Genomic DNA, 12,051 nt, shown 5'->3' on the forward strand with positions numbered 1-12,051 from the left:
TTAACGTGACAGCAGAGTGTTAAACCAGATGCAGGACACTTTCGAGTGCAGGACACTGGGCAATTGACTTCGCGGACTCAGAAGGTGGCCCTGCCTAACACGGCCACATAGTAGATGTTAATCAATGTATTAAGTCAAGGAATTAAGGGTTGTCACCTGATAGAAGATAAACAGTTCTTCTGGTTTTGACAAACTAAAGGCCTCTCTCCTCCGTCACCTTGCAGATCCCACATAAATGTCAGAGGAGCACCACTGCCTGTGATAGCCTGTCTTTCTGGAGAGGAGAGAGACACTTGCCCTAATATGTCAGAACAAGAGTGAGAGGGAGGGCATGAGGGGAAGCTGACAAGGCTTATCTGTGAATTAATCACCGCACTTTGCATGTACTGCAGGTAACACCTTGTAGCTTACGCTCTTAAGAGATGGTTCAAGTGTGAACTAAGCTTCATAGCTCACTGCCTTCATCTACCTCCATGCCCACTCCCAAAGAGGGCTCGAGTTGAATCTTCATTAGCAGAAGCCCTCTGGGACCCATCCTGGAGGGGTCCAGGAGCAGATAGGGCAGCTCAGTCCAGGTCAGAGCCACAGATTGCTGGACCTTCTCAAATTCCTCATGTACTGCCTTGATTTTCAGCCCACAGCTCATCACATGCGGAAAGATATCTGAGAATCACCAAGCCCAAGAACCAGGAGACCTGTGTTCAAAATCTGGCTTTGTGTGAGTGTAGGCAAGTGATATCTTCTCTCTGGGCCTCATTATCTGCTCCATTAAATGAGAAAAGGAACTAGTTAAGTGGTCTAAAAGCAATGCTTCCCAGGAGCTCCCATGTCTCAGGACTTGCACTGGTCAGGACACGGGAGATTCTCCCCAGCTTCAGTCAGCAGTAATAATAATAATAGGAGGCCGGGCGCAGTGGCTCACGCCTGTAATCCCAGCCCTTTGAGAGGCCGAGGGTGGTGGATCATAAGGTCAGGAGATCGAGACCAGCCTGGCCAACATGGTGAAACCCTGTCTCTACTGAAAATACAAAAATTAGCTGGGTGTGGTGGCACATGCCTGTAATCCCAGCTACTCCGGAGGCTGAGGCAGGAGAATTGCCTGAACCTGGGAGGCTGAGGTTGTAGTGAGCCAAGATCGTGCACTCAAGCCTGGTGACAGAGTGAGACTCTGTCTCAAACAATAATAATAATAATAGGAAACACTTACAGGGTACCCACTGCCCCAGGTGCCATCATAAATGCTTCACATACATTCACTTGTGCAGTAGTCACAATATTCCTATGAGATGGGTTTCAGCTTCTATGCCCATCATCAGATGAGAAACTGAAGTGCTGAATGTGTAAGTGACTACTCAATGTCACACAGCTAGTAAATGACAAGGCAAGGATTCAAGCCTTTGAAATCTGGCTCTAGGGTATGTCTACCTAACTACACTCTTCCCATTGTTTTACCTCCCTCCCTCCCACCAACCCATCCATTCACCCACCCATTCATCCAACCATCCACCCGTGCGTCCGTCCATCTGCCCACCCACGTATGCATCCATCTCGAGTTTCATGTAAGTGTTTATTTAATAAAGGAATTCTTCTGAAGAATTATAAAAAATAAAAAACTTGAAAACTACTCGGCCGGGCGCGGTGGCTCAAGCCTGTAATCCCAGCACTTTGGGAGGCCGAGACGGGCGGATCACGAGGTCAGGAGATCAAGACCTTCCTGGCTAACACGGTGAAACCCCGTCTCTACTAAAAAAATACAAAAAAACTAGCCGGGCGAGGTGGCGGGCGCCTGTAGTCCCAGCTAATGTAGTCCCAGCTACTCGGGAGGCTGAGGCAGGAGAATGGCGTAAACCCGGGAGGCGGAGCTTGCAGTGAGCTGAGAACCGGCCACTGCACTCCAGCCTGGGCGACAGAGCGAGACTCCGTCTCAAAAAAAAAAAAAAAAAAAAAAGAAAACTACTCAATGTTGCTATTTAAACTGCAAAAGTCCCCAGGGGTGGGGTTCTATGACTCTCCCCACTTCCTGGGTCATTCTGAGAGAAGTTTCTGTGGGTGGGGGTGAGGAAGAGTTGGCATAATTAGAAGAAGAGAAGATTTTAAAGCAGTTTGTCAAAGGTGGCAACCTGCAGCTTCTGTGTAGACAGAGTGATGTAAGAAAGCTTGGGTGGCTTGGAATGTGGCTTCTTTCTTGCTTCCCTCCTTCTTGTCCCCTCCTCTAAGCAGAACTAGAAGGGGTATTAAGGATTAACTTGTATAATGAGACTCCAGAGGACTAGACTCAGACCAGTAGATGAAAGAGAAAGGAAGGTTGATCACAACTCTATCTAAGGAAAATCTTTCTAGCCATCTTGTCGTCCTAAAATTGAATAATCATCTCATGATGCAGAAATCTGTTGTCCTGGGAAATTTTGGGCAGAGCCTGCTGATCAGGAATGAGGTAATGGGTGCCTGATGGGGTGGAAGGGTGTCTTAGAGTGAGTGAGTCCTTCTTCCTCCAAAATCACGTGATTCCATTTCCACCTGGTTCCGCTGTGGGACTTTCAAGGCCCAGGGAAAGAGTATGTATGGTCCCAGCCCACAGGGAGAGGGGGCAGTCGGGACAGGTTAGAGCAGTAACCAGGATTCTCTGATGTGTAGCTCCAGCTTGAAGCTTTCTCAAGAATACTCAACTCACTACCATCGTGCCCTCCTCAAAGCCAGCGTTAAAGAAAGAGGAGGCCAGGCTCAGTGGCTTAGGCCTATAATCCCAGCACGTTGGGAGTCCAAGGCAGGAGGGTCACTTGAGTCCAGAAGTTCGAGACCAGCCTGGGCAACACAGGGAGACCCTGTCTCTGTAAAAAATAAAATAATTATCTGGGCATGTTGGCACACGTCTGTGGTCCCACCTACTTGGAAGGCTGAGGTGGGAGAATCACTTGAGCCCAGGAGGTCAAGGTTGCAGTGAGCTGTGATCATGCCACTGCACTCCAGCCTGATTGACAGAGCAAGACTGTATCTATAGAGAAAAAAAAAGAGGAAAATTTTGTCTATGCCCTTCTCACAGCAGGGCTTGCTGGATTGTTTAACATGTCTGTCATGGAGGCCTCTAACCTCCAAATCAAGGCAGGTCATTTACTGGGGCCGGGGCTGGGGGTGCAATGGGGGAGGGATGTTCCCACGTTCAGCTGGTCCCAAAAGTTCTGTTTAGACCTGAGCTCACTCCCCAAACAATTTGTCTAGCACTTTCCTGTGCATATAGAAGGTACAGATGTAAGCTCAGGGGATACCAACACAGACCCAGTTCACAGATGAGGATAGGGAAGTTCAGAGAGAGAAAAACTCACCCCGGGTACCTTGACCAGAGGGACAAACTCAGTCTCCTGGCTCCAGGAAAACTCTCACTGCTCCTACTAAATGCGAAAATCTGTTAAGCATTTACTCTATGCAAGACATCGTGCTCCCACAACAACTCCATTATACCCATAGTACAGGGGAGGAAACTGAGGCTCAGAGAAGTTAAATAACTTCCCCAAGACCCCAATGCTGGGAAGGGGCAGAAGGAGAGTTCAAACCCATGCCTGCCTTTTCCAGAATCCATATTCTTTTCCACGACCTTATTCCACTTTTAAATCCAGAGAAGCTCCAAGGAAATGGTGTCCTGGGAGAAGGGGTGAGGGCCTGAGTGTTCCAGATGCTTAGTGCCTGGCAGAACTGGCTCCACCCATCAGGCAGGCATCAGGGGAGAGTAGGGTTTCCTAGCTCAGAATGCAACTATAACAGGGACCCAGGGACACCCTCCCATCTCTAGGCTGCACACCGCATCCCCTCAATTAACTGTTGCTATGTGAGATGCAAAAAAAGTTGTACCTCAGGCTGCATTTAAGAGAAACCCTGACTGAGAAAACTCAGGACAACCTGGTCTGAGCGGGGTTTCTGGCTCTGGCATGTACTAGATTTGGGCAAGTCCCTTTATTTCTGTGCACCTCTGTTCCCTTTGCATACTTGGCGTCATATCATCAAGCATCCGTTTTCAGGGTCATTTGCTAACTCCCTGCCCAAGTACTCTCTTCACTTCGGAGGTCCTAATGTGTGGTGCAGAGAAATAGGGGCAAGGGCTTACAGTAGGAGACATGGGTTTCAGCCCCAGCTGTGCCTCCATCAGCTGTGTCACTTCAAGCAACTCACTCACTCTATCTGGGCATCACTGGCCGTGTCTGAGAAGCAGGAATAATAACTGTGCACGTCTTGTGTATCACTCACTTAGAATCAAATAAAATGAGTATGCACTGACATGCATTGTTTATCCTCACAGGAACCTACAATGTGGATTCAGTTATTGCCCCCACTCCATGGTTGAGGAAACCAAGACCCAGAGAAGTTGAAAACCATAAAGTGAAATACAAATGCTGGCTGGCTCGGATGATCTTCACTATTTCAATATACTAATAAAGCAAACGCCTATGAAAACAAGTCCAAAAGGTTACAAGGAAAGGCTGTATTTGCTTTATTTCCCTGAAGGATAATGGCCTGGGTTATCTGAAGTCCAGCCACAGAACATGTAAGTGTGTGTGAGCCAGAAGCACTAGCCACTCCGGTGTGCACGTGTGGTTACAGCAGGGTTAGCTTCTGTTCTGCCCAGAGGCAGAGAGCTGGATGAAATGACCCCTGAACACCCTCTCTAGTCACACAGGATTCATCAGAACATCTGGGCAGGAGCAGATGTCCCTTCCCCATCCCCCTGCCCATCTAGAGAGCTGTCCAGCCAGATCCTGGTGGGAAACCCGGACTTATGTGCTGAAGTGAGAGAAAGTTCCCCTAGGGTAATGCGGCTCATTGGCAAGGAGGCCATGCCTTCCACTCTTGTCAGGTGGTTGAGGGAGAGGGAGGCACTGAAGTAGTGCCCAGGGTCAGAAAAATCAAATGCCTTGCTGTTCTGGCAGGCGGTCCTTGGACATTAAAGCCTCTATCAATGTCCCTTCTGCTTCCATCAAGTTATCCTGGAATTGTGATCTTAAAACATACATGTCAGAGCTAAAAAAGGAAACCTAAAGATGGCCTTATTTTATAATCTCAATTTTAAAACATTTTATTGTTGATTATACATACACGTGGAAAAAAGTACATTATCTATTATATATAATCTATGTGTAGATGTAATATAGACATAAATACAAACACACGCACACACAATTCAACAAAATATCTTACACGGTCATGTAAAAAGTGAGACTTCCAATTCCACAGGGGAAAAATTTTTCTTTCTCTCTCTCTTTTTTTTTTTTTTTTTTTTTTGAGACAGAGTCTCACTCTGTCCCCCAGGCTGGAGTGCAGTGGCAGGATCTCGGCTCACTGCAACCTCCAGTTTAAGTGATCCTGCCTCAGCCTCCCCGGTAACTGGGATTACAGGTACCCGCCACCATGCCTGGCCAATTTTTGTATTTTTAGAAGAGATGGGGTTTCACCATGTGGGCCAGGCTGGTCTCAACTCCTGATCTCAAGGGATGCACTTGCCTTGGCCTCCCAAAGTGCTGGGATTACAGGCGTGAGCCCCACACCTGGCCCCAGCTGGATTTTTAAAAGCCAATCCAACTAAATGTTACCAGTGAGAAAAGCACTTTAAATTTCAGGATGCAAATAGGTTAAAAGCAAAGGATGGAGAAAGATGTCATGTGCTGTGTTAGTTTTCTATGGCTGCCATAACAAATTATTACAATGCAAGTGTGTGACTTAACCAATACAAATGTTCAATCTTACAGTTCTGTAGGCTAGAAATCCAGTGTGGGTCTCATTAGGCTAAAATCAAGGCATTGGCAGGGCTGCATTCCTTTCTGGAAGTTAGTGACCTTGTCTCTTCCAGCTTCTAGAGGCCACTCACATTCCTTGACTCACAGCCCCTTCCTCTATCTTCAAAGCAGGCAATGATGGGTCTAGTCCTTCTCATATCACACTGCTCTGACCATCGTTGGGCTGGCTCACATATTCTTAACAACCACAGCCAAAAAAGGTCACCTGCCTTTAAGGAATTATGCCATTAGCTTGGCTCCCCCTGCACAGTCAGAGATTATCTTGCCATCTCAAGGTCCTTCATTTTAATGGTGTCTGCAATGTCCCTTTTGCCATTGAAGGTAGCATGCTCACAAGTTCCCGGGATTAAGACATGGACATTTTGGGAGAGTCACTATTCTACCTACCAATATGTAGTGAGAAAACTGGAGTGACTATCAGATAATTGCATGTGAAAAAATCATCACAATAGAACATAAGTTGGAACACATAAATGTTTCAATCAATTTGAAAAGATTGAAATCATATGGAGTATGTTCTCTGACCACAAAGGAATTAAGTTAGAAATCAATCATAGAAATACTTGGAAGTAAACAACACACTTTTAAGTAACAAGGGATGCTACAAAATATTTTGCACTGAATGAAAATGAAAATAAAATTTGTGAGTTGCAGGTAAAGCAGTGGTTGGTAGGATGTTCACAGCTTTGAGTGAAGTGAAAAAAGAAAAAAAGTCTAAAATCAATAATCTAAGCTTCCACCTTAAGAAGTTAGCAAAAGAAGAGCAAATTGAAACAAAAGCAGGTAGAAAAAGGGAAACAGTAAAGGTAAGAGTAGAAATCAATGAAACAAAACAGACACACAATAGATAAAAATAACACCAAAACTGGTTCTTTGAAAATGTCATAAAAATGGATAAATTTCTAGCCTGACTGATTTTCTAAAAATACACAAATTACCAATCTCAAGAATGAAATAGGGGACATCACGGCACAGCCTACAGACATTAAAATGTTAGTAGGAAAGTATTAGAAACAACTTCATGCCAACAAGTTTGAAAATGCAGACGACATGGATACCTTTCTTGAAAGACACTGTGCTGGTTTCTAATTGCAGCTGTAATAAATAACCTCAAACACAGAGACTCAAAACCACACAGATTTAGTGTCTTACAGTTTCAGAAGTCAGAAGTCCTAAACTGGGCTTGTTCTGGCTGAAATCGAGGTATTGGCAGCACTGGGTTCCTTCTGCAGGCTCTAAGGGAGAATCTTGGTCCTGCCTCTCCCAGCATCCTCAGGCTGCCAACATTCCTTGGCTTCTGGCTCCCAGCAGCAACCGCATCACTCCGACCTCTTGCTTCTCTGGTCGCATCTCCTTTCTGACTCTGACACCCCTGTCTCCCTCTTACAAAGGCTTGTAATTACATTGGGTCCACCCACATAATCCAGGATTAACTTCCCATCTCTGGATCTTTACTTCAAGCACATCTTTAAAGCCATTTTGTCGTGTTCGATAACACATTTATAGGCTCGGGGAATTAAGACATGGGCATCCTTGGGAGGTCATTCTGCCTACGGAGACACAAACACTAAAATGGATCGCCAAAGAAATAGAATACCTGAATAGCCCTATATCTATTAAAGAACCTCAATGTGTAGTTTAGAATCTTCCCACAAAGAAACCTCCAGGCAGACATGGCTTCACTCTGTCAAACATTTAAGGAAGAAATGAATCTTTTTTTTTTTTTTTTGAGACGGAGTCTTGCTCTGTCCCCCCAGGCTGGAGTGCAGTGGCCAGATCTCAGCTCACTGCAAGATCCGCCTCCCGGGTTTACACCATTCTCCTGCCTCAGCCTCCCGAGTGGCTGGGACTACAGGCACCCGCCACCTCACCCGGCTAGTTTTTTGTATTTTTTAGTAGAGACGGGGTTTCACCATGTTAGCCAGGATGGTCTCGATCTCCTGACCTCGTGATCCGCCCGTCTCGGCCTCCCAAAGTGCTGGGATTACAGGCTTGAGCCACCGCCCCCGGCCAAGAAATGAATCTTAACACGTCATACTGAACACACAAATCAATGCGAAATAGATCATAGGCCTAAACATAAAAGCACAAGCTATAAAATCTCCAGAAGGAATATAGGAGAACATGTTTATGACCTTGGGATAGGCAAAGAATTTTTGACAGGACACAAAGAACATGAATCATAGAAGAAAAATTGGTAAGTTTTCCATCAAAATAAAAACCTTTGCTTTTCAACAGATAATATTCAGAAAATGAAAAGGCAAGCCATTGACTAGGAGAAAATATTTGCAATACATACATGTGACAAAGACTGCTTTCCAGAATATATAAAGAAGTCTTACAACTCAAAAACAAGAAGACAAACAATTCAGTAGAAACTGTGGGCAAAGAAGATACACAAATGGCCGATAAACCCATGAGAAGATGCTCAACAGCATTAGCCAGGAGGAAAACACTTACTAAAACCACGTTGGGATACAACTACTCACCACTCAAATGGATGAAATAAAAATGGGATGAAAACACCAAGTGTTAGCAAGGATGTGAAACATCTGAATCTCTCATACGTTGCTTGAGAAAAGAAGAATAAATACCATCACTTCAGAAAGCCATGTAGCAGTTTCTTATTCCATTAAATACATACTTTTATATGATCTAGCAATTTCAATTCTGTATTTTTACTCTTAATAAAACAAATGAAACATATTAAAAGGTATGTCCACACAAAAACTTGTCCATTCATAATCATAGCAGCTTTATTCAAAATATCCAGAATCCGGAAACAACCAAAATGTCCATAAACAGGTGATGACATGAATTACGGTACATCTACTGTGAATACAACTCTAAAATAAAAGGAACAAATGGATGATAGCTATAACAGAATGGATGAACCTCAAAAGTATTATGCTGAGCAAAAAAGAAAAACATGGCCAGGCATGGTGGTTCACACCTGTAATCCCAGCACTTTGGGAGGCTGTTGGCTTTCCCCCACTTCCCTGGGACCTGTGTGAAGCAGCAGAGGCAGCCATAATCCCTCTTGGACATAACTCCACTGACCTGAGAACAACCCCCCATCCCCCATAGTGGCCACAGCAAGCCCTGCCCTAGGAGAGTCTGAGCTCAGACATGCCTAACACTGCCCCAACCTGATAGTGTTTCTTTACCAGCCCTGGCAGCTGAAGACAAAAGACTTGAACTCATGGGAGCTCTATGGCCCTGCCCACCACCTGAGAAACCCAAATACTTATCCAGGTGACCTTAGGGCAAGCCTGTATCCACCCCTATACTTATACACCCCTTTAATGCTCTCTTGAAAGCACCACCTCCTTGCTGGAGGCCAACCAACTCAAGCCATTACAGCAACTCATAACAGAACAACACTGCTTCAAAAAAAGGAGAAAACAACAGCTAATTCCACTGCCTGTAACATCTTGGTTCCCCAGAGGCCCTGAGTCTGTCCATGTAACAACATCATTGCTAGTATAACCAGCATTCAAGAAAACCAGTGCACTAAACACAACTACAACCAAGGACTCTGACAGACTCTACTTCACTCCCCTGCTACCTCCACCTGAGCAGGTGCTGGTATCCACAGCTGAGAAACCTGAAGATGAATCGCATCACAGGACTCTTTGTGGACACTCCCCAGTAACAGCCCAGAGCCTGGTAGTCCCACTGGGTGGCTAGACCGAGAAAAGCAATAACAATCACTGCAGTCCAGCTTTCAGGAAGCCGCATCTCTAGAGGAAGGGGGAGAGCACCACAACAAGGGATCACCCGTGGGACAAAAGAATCTGAACAGCGGCCCTTGAACCCCAAATCTTTCCTCTGACATAGTCTACCCAAATGAGAAAGAACCAGAAAAACAATTCTGGTAGTATAACAAAACAAGGTTCTATAACACCCTCAAAAGGTCACACCAGCTCATCAGCAATGGATGCAAACCAAGAAAAAAATCTCTCAATTGTCAGAAAAAGAATTCAGAAGGTCAATTGTTAAGCTACTCAAGGAGGTATCAGAGAAAGCTGAAAATCAACTTAAAGAAACTTAAAAAATAATACAGGATATGGATGAAAAAATCTCCAAAGAAATAGATCTCATAATTAAAAAGCAATCACAACTTCCGGAAATGAATGACACATTTAGAGAAATGCAAAACACACTGGAAAGTTTCAACAATAGAATCAAACAAGTAGAAGAAAGAACTTCAGAGCTCAAAGACAAGGCTTTTGAATTAATCCAATTTGACAAAGACAAAGAAAAAGGAATTTTAAAAATGAACAAAGCCTCCAAGAAGTTTGGTATTATGTTAAATGACCAAACATAAGAATAATTGGTATTCCTGAGGAAGAAGAGAAATCTGAAAGTTTGGAAAGCGTATTTGAGGGAATAATTGGAGAAAACTTCCTCAGCCTTGCTAGAGATCTAGACATTAAATACAAGAAGCTCGAAGAACACCTGGGAAGTTCATCACCAAAAGATCATCACCTAGGCACATAGTCATGAGGTTTCTAAAGTCAAAAAGAAAAAAGGGATCTTAAGAGATGTGAGGCAAAAGTATCAGGTAACCAATAAAGGAAAGCCTGTCAAATTAATAGCAGACTTCCCAGCAGAAACTCTACAAGCTAGGAGGGATAGAGAGCCTACCTTTAGCCTCCTTAAACAAAATCATTATCCATCAAGAATTTTGTATCCAGTGAAATTAAGCATCATAAATGAAGGAAAGATAAAGTCTTTTTCTGACAAACAAATACTGACAGAATTCACTACTACCAAGCCAGCACTACAAGAACTACTAAAAGTAGTTATAAATCTTTAAACAAAACCTTGAAATACACAAAAATAGAACCTCCTTAAAGCATAAATCTCATGGGGCCCATAAAACAAGAAAACAATAAAAAAAAAACAAGGTATTCAGGCAACAGCTAGCACAATGAACAGAATAGTACCTCAAATCTCAATACTAACATTGAAGGTAAATGGCTCAAATGCTCCTCTTAAAAGATACAGAATGGCAGAATGGATAATAATTCACCAACCAAGTTTCTGCTGTCTTCAAGAGACTCACCTAACACAAAAGGACTCAGATAAACTTAAGGTAAAAGGATGGAAAAAGATATTCCATGCAAATGGATACCAAAAGTGAGCAGGAGTAGCTATTTTATATCAGACAAAACAGATTTTAACGTAACAACAGTTAAAAAAGACAATGAGGGACATTACATGATGATAAAAGGACTAGTCCAACAGGAAAATATTACAATCCTAAATATACATGCACCTAACACTGGAGCTTCAAAATTTATAAAACAATTACTACTAGCCCAAAGAAATGAGATAGAAGGCAACACAACGATAGTGGGGGCCTTCAGTACTCCACTGACAGCTCTAGACAGGTCATCAAGACAGAAAGCCAACAAAGAAACAATGGACTTAAACTATACCCTAAAAACATTCATCAGCACATGGAACATTCTCCAAGACAGATCATATGATAGGCCACAAAACAAGTCGCAATAAATTTAAGAAAATCAAAATTATATCAAGTACTCTCTCAGACCACAGTGAAATAAAATTGAAAATGAACTCCAAAGGAACTCTCAAAACCATGCAATGCTTGGAAATTAAATAATTGGTTCCTGAACGACATTTGAGTCAACAATGAAATCAAGATGGAAATTTAAAAATTCTTTGAACTGAATGATAATAGTGACACAACCTATCAAAACCTCTGGGATACAGCAAAAACAGTGCTAAGAGGAAACTTCGGCCAAGGCGGGCAGATCACCTGAGGTTGGGAGTTCGAGACCAGCTTGACCAACATGAGGAAACCCTGTCTCTACTAAAAATACAAAATTAGCTGGGCGTGGTGGTGCATGCCTGTAATCCCAGCTACTTGGGAGGCCAAGGCAGAAGAATTGCTTGAACCCTAGAGGTGGAGGTTGTGGTGAGCTGAGCTCTTGCCGTTACACTCCAGCCTGGGCAACAAGAGTGAAACTCCGTCTCCAAACAATAAAAATAAAAAAATTTTTATAAAATACCTAGGAATCCAGCTTACAAGGGATGTAAAGGACCTCTTCAAGGAGAACTACAAACCACTGCTCAGTGAAATCAAAGAGGACACAAACAAATGGAAGAACATACCATGCTCATGGATAGGAAGAATCAATATCGTGAAAATGGCCATACTGCCCAAGGTTATTTCTAGATTCAATGCCATCCCCATCAAGCTACCAATGAGTTTCTTCACAGAATTGGAAAAAACGGC

Source organism: Rhinopithecus bieti, unplaced genomic scaffold (assembly GCF_001698545.2).
Source record: "Rhinopithecus bieti isolate Rb0 unplaced genomic scaffold, ASM169854v2 scaffold_74548, whole genome shotgun sequence".
Lineage (NCBI taxonomy): Eukaryota > Metazoa > Chordata > Mammalia > Primates > Cercopithecidae > Rhinopithecus > Rhinopithecus bieti.